Source organism: Solanum tuberosum, unplaced genomic scaffold (genome assembly GCF_000226075.1).
Source record: "Solanum tuberosum cultivar DM 1-3 516 R44 unplaced genomic scaffold, SolTub_3.0 scf00009, whole genome shotgun sequence".
NCBI lineage: Eukaryota > Viridiplantae > Streptophyta > Magnoliopsida > Solanales > Solanaceae > Solanum > Solanum tuberosum.
The window spans coordinates 3222527-3231187 of NW_006238935.1; the positions used below are offsets into that span (position 1 = coordinate 3222527).

General features: G+C 33.4%; 1 long non-coding RNA gene across 3 annotated transcripts; it reads left to right on the top strand.

Annotated features, from left to right (window-relative positions):
- The first annotated feature begins 5272 nt into the window (after positions 1-5272).
- Positions 5273-8013, top strand: LOC102585422 (uncharacterized). Of its 3 annotated transcripts, XR_001474097.1 has the most exons (4): positions 5273-5364; positions 5488-5583; positions 7297-7378; positions 7905-8013. It is a non-coding gene; the product is annotated as an uncharacterized lncRNA (long non-coding RNA). The 3 variants fall into 3 exon arrangements; XR_366634.2 differs by lacking the exon at positions 7297-7378; XR_001474096.1 differs by lacking the exons at positions 7297-7378; positions 7905-8013 and adding an exon at positions 5708-5723.
- The last annotated feature ends 648 nt before the right edge of the window (positions 8014-8661 follow it).

Sequence of the window (8661 nt, forward strand, 5' to 3'; positions counted from 1 at the left end):
TAGCTAATTTTACTCTACAAAATTCTCCCATTCCCTTTCTTTCCCTCAAAATCCCTAAAGCTCGCAAGGTTTTCTTCTCCAAGAATTCTCTATAGGTGATTTAGGGTTTCTTCAAGCTTTTAAGTCTCCTCTTCCAAGCTCAAGGCTAAAGTTCATTAAGGTATGTGGGAAGTTCACCAATGGATCCTTTTTCATCCATTGAATCCTAAAGAATCCTATATTTATCTCTCCTATGATTCCAACCCAAATTTTAGGATTTTGCATGATTTCTTATGGGTTCAATTGTTTATGAATAAATTCATTATATTCAATTTTATTTGCATGATCTGATCTAAGTTACATGTTTTTAATGATTTTCACATGAATTCATGCCACATGAATGTTTTATGATTTTAAATTAAGCTTGAAGATATGAATGCATTATGAATCGAGGAATTTATGGATCAAGGATGCTTTTAAATTAAGTAACAACATGCTTTATGAAAAGATTGCTTCCATTTGAAGTATTCTCATTATGAAAATAGGATCATGATTTAGATGTCTTAAATAAGTGTCATTACGAGTATGTTATGAAATCATGATTCTGAAAGGATCTATTCTATATATGTTATGAAGTTTACGATTGAATTGGTATTACTATATTCTTACCATTTCAAGGTATTATGGTTATGATATGATTATGCTTATTTATATTGGGAGTTTACTTAACACCGATTGGACTTTGTTGGAGGCTCACCTGTTAGTAGAGGTAGAGTTCTTTACTAGCAATCTACTTGTCCCATAACTATGTCCCCCCCCCCCCACCTAGGACTTTATCCAATTGGACATAGCTAGTGGATCCATCTAACCTTAAGATAATATGATCCTTACCTTGACAAGTAAGACACTCTCTTTTCAGTGTGGTAGTAGTACACCAGGCTCCATGTTATAGCTCACATGATTTATATCGGTTAACGGTAAACATCCCACAAAAGAATATGGTCTTGCACAACAGTTTATGACTTCCTCAAAGATTATGATTTAAGCTTATGTTATGATTTTCAAGTATTGCATTGACCTTATTTTATGCCTTATGATTACAGCTTATCAGATTTGAGATGTTTTACTTGATCATGCATTACTACGTCTTCAAATTTATCATGTTATCATATTTTATACTTATGTATCTTTTCTCATACTCATTATTTTCTAAGTACTAATGCATACATTCTCTTATGCCTATATTGTCAAATATTATATGTTCTATCATTCCTCCATCCATTGTGGCTAGTGGATTGATTAGCATTGCCTAACTTTTGGTGAGTTCTCGTGATTCAAGGACCTTGTCACGCATGTCTTTTATTGCTTTATGTCATTTTAGTTTTCAGATTATTCGTGAGCTAGGATTTGTTCTAGTCACATCTACGATTAGTAGAGGCTTGCTGTGAGATTTAGTAGCTTTTCACATTTTACCGTCTTTGTACTTTGATTTTGGTATCTTACGAGATATAGCTTGAGACTTATATTCCATTTTTATGCTTTATTTCAAGTATGGTGTTATCTTAGTGTCATGCTTATGTCAAATGACTTGTTTTAAGTCTTTCGTAATTCTATTTGCCATGTCACGTTTATGAGTAGTTTGGATCGTGACATCTTTTCTCAATGGAAATGGCATAAATAAGCTAAAATTTTAACAAATGGACCAAATAAGTGTGCTCGTGCAAGTTTAAACAAGGCCAAGTACAGACTATGTAAGGTCCTACGGGTCGTACAAGGCAGTCGAGGTCTTGGAAGTTGGAATTTTTTGAAGTCTCTGATAGGATTCCACAAGCCGACGGGATGGCTCGTGAATGATTGTTTGGGCCATAACACTTGGTCATGGAGTGATGTTTGGGACTTAGAAGGAATTCTTGACTTGGGATGTACGAGAGGTAGATGGATCGTGGAACGGTTGATGGGTCGTGGCTCAAAGTTCAAAATCTTGATCTCCAGTATATTGGTCTACAATTGACCGGTACGGATCGTAGGAGCTTGTACAGACTGTACATGGGTCTGTAGGGTCAATTTGATAGATTTTAGTTCAGGGTTATTTGGGTATTTTCCTACCCTTTTAATACCTAAACTATGTTGTTTCTAGATTATTCCTAAGCCTTATAGTTAATTTTACTCTTCAAAATTCTCCCATTCCCTTTCATTCTCTCAAAATCCCGAAAGTCCTCAAGGTTTTCTTCTCCAAGGATTCTCTCTAGGTGATTTACGGTTTCTTCAAGCTTTTAAGTCTCCTCTTCCAAGCTCAAGGCTAAAGTTCATTATGGTATGTGGGAAGTTTATCAATGGATCCCTTTTCATCCATTGAATCCTAAAGAATTCTCTATTTATCTCTCCTATGATTCCAACCCAAATTCTAGGATTTTGCATGATTTTTTATGGGTTCAACTATTTATGAATTTGACGAGAGGGAGTTGCTTGGATGGTAAGCACCCCTCACTTCCCACCCGAAGGTTGCGAGTTCGAGTCACCAAGGGAGCAAAAGGGGTGGGAGCTTCTAGGGAGGGTATAAAAAAAACTGTTTATGAATAAATTCATTATATTTTATCTTATTTGCATGATTTGATCTAAATTACATTCTTTTAATGATTTTGATATGAATCCATACCACATGAATGCTTTATGATTTTGAAGTAAGCTTGAAGATATGCATGCATTATGAATCGAGGAATTTATGGATCAAGGATGCTTTTAGATTAAGTATCAACATGTTTTATGAAAAAGTTGCTTCCATTTGAAGTATTCTTACTATGAAAAGAGGATCATGATTTAGATGTCTTAAATAAATGTCTTTACGAGTATGTTATGAAATTATAATTTTGAAAGGATTTATTCTATATATGTTATGAAGTTTATGATTGAATTGATATTACTATATTCTTACCATTTCAAGTATTATGGTTATGATATGATTATGCTTATTTCTATTAGGTGTTTACCTAGCACATAGTGGACTTTGTGATAAAGGCTCACCGATTAATAGAGGCAGAGTTCTTTACTAGCAATCCCCTTGTCCCATAACTATGCCCCCCCCATAAGGACTTTGTCCGATTGGACATAGCTAGTGGAATCCATCTAAGCTTAAGAAAAAATGGCCCTTACCTTGGCAAGTAAGACACTCTCTTTTCAGTATGGTAGTAGTACACTAGACTCCATGTTATAGCTTATATGATTTATGTCGGTTAACTGTAAACATCCCACAAAAGAATAAGGTCTTCCACAACAGTTTATGACTTTCTCAAAGATTATAATTTAAGCTTATGTTATGATTTTCAAGTATTGCATTGACCTTGTTTTATGCCTTATGATTTCAGCTTATCAGATTTGAGATGTTTTACTTGATCATGCATTACTACGTCTTCAAATTTATCATGCTATCATATTTTATACTTATGCATATTTCCTCATACTCATTATATTCCAAGTACTAATGCATACATTTTCTTGTGCCTATATTGTCTAATAATATAAGTTCTATCATTCCTCCATCCAATCGTGGCTAGTGGATTGATCAGCATTGCTTAACTTTTGGTGAGTTCTAGTGATTCGAGGACCTTGTCACGCATGTCTTTTATTGCTTTATGTCATTTTAGTTTTCAGATTATTCATGAGCTAGGATTTGTTCTAGTCACATCTATGATTATTTGAGGCTTGTTGTGTTCCCCTACAAACGATTCGAGCTAAAATTGATTATTGCTCTTATATAGTTCGAACTGTCTATGGAATAAACTTAGTAGCTTTCCACATTTTACCATCTTTGTACTTTGATTTTGGTATCTTATGAGATATAGCTTGAGATTTATATTCCATTATGCTTTATTTCAATTATGTTGTTATATTAGTGGCATGCTTATCTCAAATGGCATGTTTAGAGTCTTTCGTTATTCTATTCTCCATGTCACGTTTAGGAGTAGTTTGGATCATGACATCTTTTCTCTATGGAAATGACATAAATAAGCTAAAATTTTAACAAGTGGACTAAATGAGTGTGCTCGTACAAGTTTAGATGAGGCCAAGTACGAATTGTACAAGGTCCTACGGTCCGTAAAAGGTAATCGAGGTCTTGGACGTTTGAAGTTTTTGAAGTCTCTGATAGGATTGCACGAGTCGATGGTATGGCTCGTGAATGGTTGTATGGATCGTAACACTTGGTCATTGAGGGATGTTTGGGACTTAGAAGGAATTCTTGACTCAGGATGTACCAGAGATCAATGGCTCGTGGAAGGATTGACGGGTTGTGGCTCAAAGTTTGGAATCTTGATCTCTAGTATCTTGGTCTACAATTGACCAGTATTGTGCGTCAGATCTTGTACGGACTATACATGGGTCCATAGGGTCAATTCAACAAATTTTAGTTCAGGGTTATTTGGGTATTTTCCTACCCTTTTAATACCTAAACTATGTCGTTTCTAGATTATTCCTAAGCCCTATAACTAATTTAATCTTCAAAATTCTCCATTCCCTTTCATTTTCTCAAAATCTCGAAAGCTTGCAAGGTTTTCTTCTCCAAGGATTCTCTTTAGGTGATTTAGGGTTTCTTCAAGCACTACAACAAAATTGATTTTTAACGACCAAATTTTAACGAAAGAATATAAATCCAATCGTTATAGGTATATATATTCCGTCACAATTTTTTTCCCGTCGTTAAAAGGCAATTTTAATATAATATTAATGAAAGGACAATATCCGGACTTAAGAAAATTAATACCCAGACGTTAATAATAAACTAATGATACATACTTTTATTTTAATTAACAACCCATTTTATTTTAACCCTTTTTATATTTAACAATTTATTTATTTTTAACAAATAACTTATCCTCTATTACCCTATCCACCCACCCATCAGAACTAGGTCTCCCATTACCCCCACCCCTCCGTGAGAAAACATCAAGCTTCAGAGAGATGATGAACAATCTTCTTGATTTTTCCGCTCACAAACTTGCACCACCCACGCCACTTTCTCCACCACTTCGAAGAGATGCGGCAGTTTCTCAACACATTGTCCTTCTCTTACGCTAGAAAGTGAGATACCTAAAGGAGATAACTCATAAAACTGATTTGTTGGAGAAAAATCAGTAAAACAGACCACGAAAATTCTGGTACCTTTAACTCTAGGTATCTGTTCAAACTCTTATAAAGGAAATCAACTCCATTTTTTTCTAATTGCAGAAGTCAGCTTTCGTTTTTGACTCTAAATTTCACCTGATTGTTGTTGTTCTTTGCTGTGTGTTACGCTAGAAAGTGAGATACCTAAGGGAGATAACTCAGAGAACTGATTTGTTGGAGAAAAATCAGCAAAACAGACCACGAAAATGCTGGTACCTTTAACTCCAGGTATTTGTTCAAACTCTTATAAAGGAAATCAACGCCATTTTTTTCTAATTGCAGAAGTCAGCTTTCGTTTTTGACTCTAAATTTCACCTGATTGTTGTTGTTCTTTGCTGTGTGTTACGCTAGAAAGTGAGATACCTAAGGGAGATAACTCAGAGAACTGATTTGTTGGAGAAAAATCAGCAAAACAGACCACGAATATTCTGGTACCTTTAACTCCAGGTATCTATTCAAACTCTTATAAAGGAAATCAACGCCATTTTTTTCTAATTGCAGAAGTCAGCTTTCGTTTTTTTACTCTAAATTTCACCTGATTGTTGTTGTTCTTTGCTGTGTGTTACGCTAGAAAGTGAGATACCTAAAGGAGATAACTCATAAAACTGATTTGTTGGAGAAAAATCAGTAAAACAGACCACGAAAATTCTGGTACCTTTAACTCTAGGTATCTGTTCAAACTCTTATAAAGGAAATCAACTCCATTTTTTTCTAATTGCAGAAGTCAGCTTTCGTTTTTTACTCTAAATTTCACCTGATTGTTGTTGTTCTTTGCTGTGTGTGACAATAATTTAGCATCTTCTTGGAGTTCCCTTCTTTTTAAAGTATGTTCTTTTGTTTTGACTATGAATTGTTAGGTGAAAATTCTGATTTTACCCAATTTTATGTTTATTCTTTATGAATAATCTAGTTGTTTTCAGTAGGTTTTTGGTGTACATGATCTTAAATTATGTATACTAGTCATTTCCAACATATGTTTGTGTGTACTTTCTGCAGTAGCCTCGATTGATAATAAAAGAAGTCATAATAGTGATAATTATTGAATAAATTTGTCAATCTGAAATCTGATAATTTCCAGGACAAAATTTTCATTATCCTTCACAAGTGTAATTCTACCTTATAATATGATACAATTTTTTGTGTAAACTGTGGAGATTAGGTTTCCTTATTCCCATTTTCTTTATTTGTTTTGTTGTTCTAGTCAAAACACAGTAGTTGTAGCACTAATATGAGTTCAAAATACTAACTTTTTTATAACAACGAGAGTGGCCGAGGACCTGACCTTTTATGTACATAGGACACTGCAATCTTTGCAAAAAATGTAGCAAGGAGGAATTCTATATATAATCTTTTTGATAATCTATTGTAACTTTAATACAATAACTTACAAAATATTAGCTTTGTCACATCTAAGTCTGTTGAAAATTTCGCCCTAGTCTTATTGGGTTTGTTCTATCTATGTTGCTTTATTACTTTATGATTATGATCTGTATCTACACGTACAAGTATACATCTTGAATTTTTCCACCGTGGGAATAAGATTCGTTCTCAAAGCCATTTCTTGGTTAAGCAATACATAACTCATGATTTGATAACGAGTCACAACAACATTTTGATGTACACATGGAGTTGAGGTTGTAATATTGCCTTTCTTTTTCCTTTTTCTTGAACTAGAAGTAGCTCTTTGAGTATTGTCCAGTCATTCAAAGAAAAGACGTAGTTCAGGCTCTTACATTATTGTTAAGTTACATTAAATGATTACAGTGTAACATTTCCTTGCATTATCGTTAAGTTGATGACATTTTTATAATACATGGTTCTGCCCTGCTTGGATTGACTCCACTCCCCTGTATTCTACTTCTTTAATTTGGGGTCTGCTTAAGACAGCTTCACGTGGTTCCATGGCTTAGGCTAGGTCTACTTTCAAAAAATTTACAGTATGTGCTACTATTAGCATGATTAAACTCTTCTATATATTTACAATTCAAAATGCATAGCCTATTTAGGATTTAAAAAAATCCATGTCTCTGTTTAATATCATCTTAGATGTGGGAAAAATATTGTATATTCTACAATCTATCAAATAGTACTAAATCAATACCTATGTTAAAAGAGGTTTTTCATGTGAAGATCTGACTGTGAATACATGTTCTTTTTCAGAGTATACATCACCTTCAATTGACAATTCAACGATTCATTTTCCCCTGAAACTCCAAAGTCACTGCCTCTCTGTGTTATTCTAGTGAGTAGTCACCAATAAACCTTCTCCTATGGGTAACAAATGGGCATTTAAGTTTTCACATCTCCATGATCTCATTCGCAACACGTTATACACCAAAAAGTAGCATTATTTTCCCTGATTCTTCATGTTGTTTTGTGAATGCCTTCACATTTGTTAATGTTGCAGTTAATTACTACACAATCTGTTTTTTCTGTCTAACCTTGTTCTTCTGTATGATCTTTTCCTTGTGTAGATACTTTCAAATTGAATAGGAGTTAAGAATTAACATTAATTACTGTTGAGAATTAATATGTTGCATTCAGGGTTCATACATCCTTCTTTGCTTTCCTATATTTTTTCTTTCTTAGAAACTGGATAAATTCTTTTAAATCAGGCAATACACATAGCATTGGAAAGACTATACTGAAATTATTTCTCTGATTTCATGTAGCTGGTTGATTTTTTTGTAGGCTCTTTGTTTCATTTCATATTTTCTTTTCTATGAAGTGCATCTCATTTACGCTTATTTCTTTCTCGGTTGGTGTAGACTTCAATTCTAAATCTATCAGTGGTGCTTCTTGCTGTTGAAAGTGACTGCAAAAAATACTCTTTTGAAGGCTCTGTGTTGATTTGTTTTGTAAGGTATGTTTTTTTTTCTAAGCCTTTTTTCTTTACTAATATTTTTTTGAAAATATTTCATGTATTTGTCCAAATTTTTTTGGTCATTTCTTTTGCTATGTTATTTAATCTGGTCTTATCGGCCATTTCTTAAGAGGTACTGGTGGTTGCGATCTTTTAGTGTGTTTCATCGATTTTTGAGTAATGGTAACTACTACTGTCCAAACTTTAATGTGTTCAATACATGTATTAAAAAATTGCAGAACTGTAAGAAAGTTTAAATGCTACAAACAGAAAAATATAAATACTTCACCTTTTTTCTTTAGTCTTTACATACTCTTCTATAAATATAATGGGATCAAATTATAGGACTTATCTAACCTTGTTTGTAATTTTATAAATTTGTTGTGAACCTACTTTGTATATTCAGTTCCTAATCATAAATGTAGAGACTATAGACCAGATCATCTTGATGAGTTTTCCAACTTTTCAAGAATTTCAAATGAACTGTGAATTTTTTAGCTTTAATTTTACATAAATAACATATGTTGTCAATATCTTGGTCACTGTTTTGGAGTTTAGTTGCAAGCAAATCTTGGTATATTTCTCATGTAATCACCATTTGATTCCCTCATTTGCTTTAAAATCATCTGCAAAGTTTGTTCTGCCTATACATTCAAGAAAAA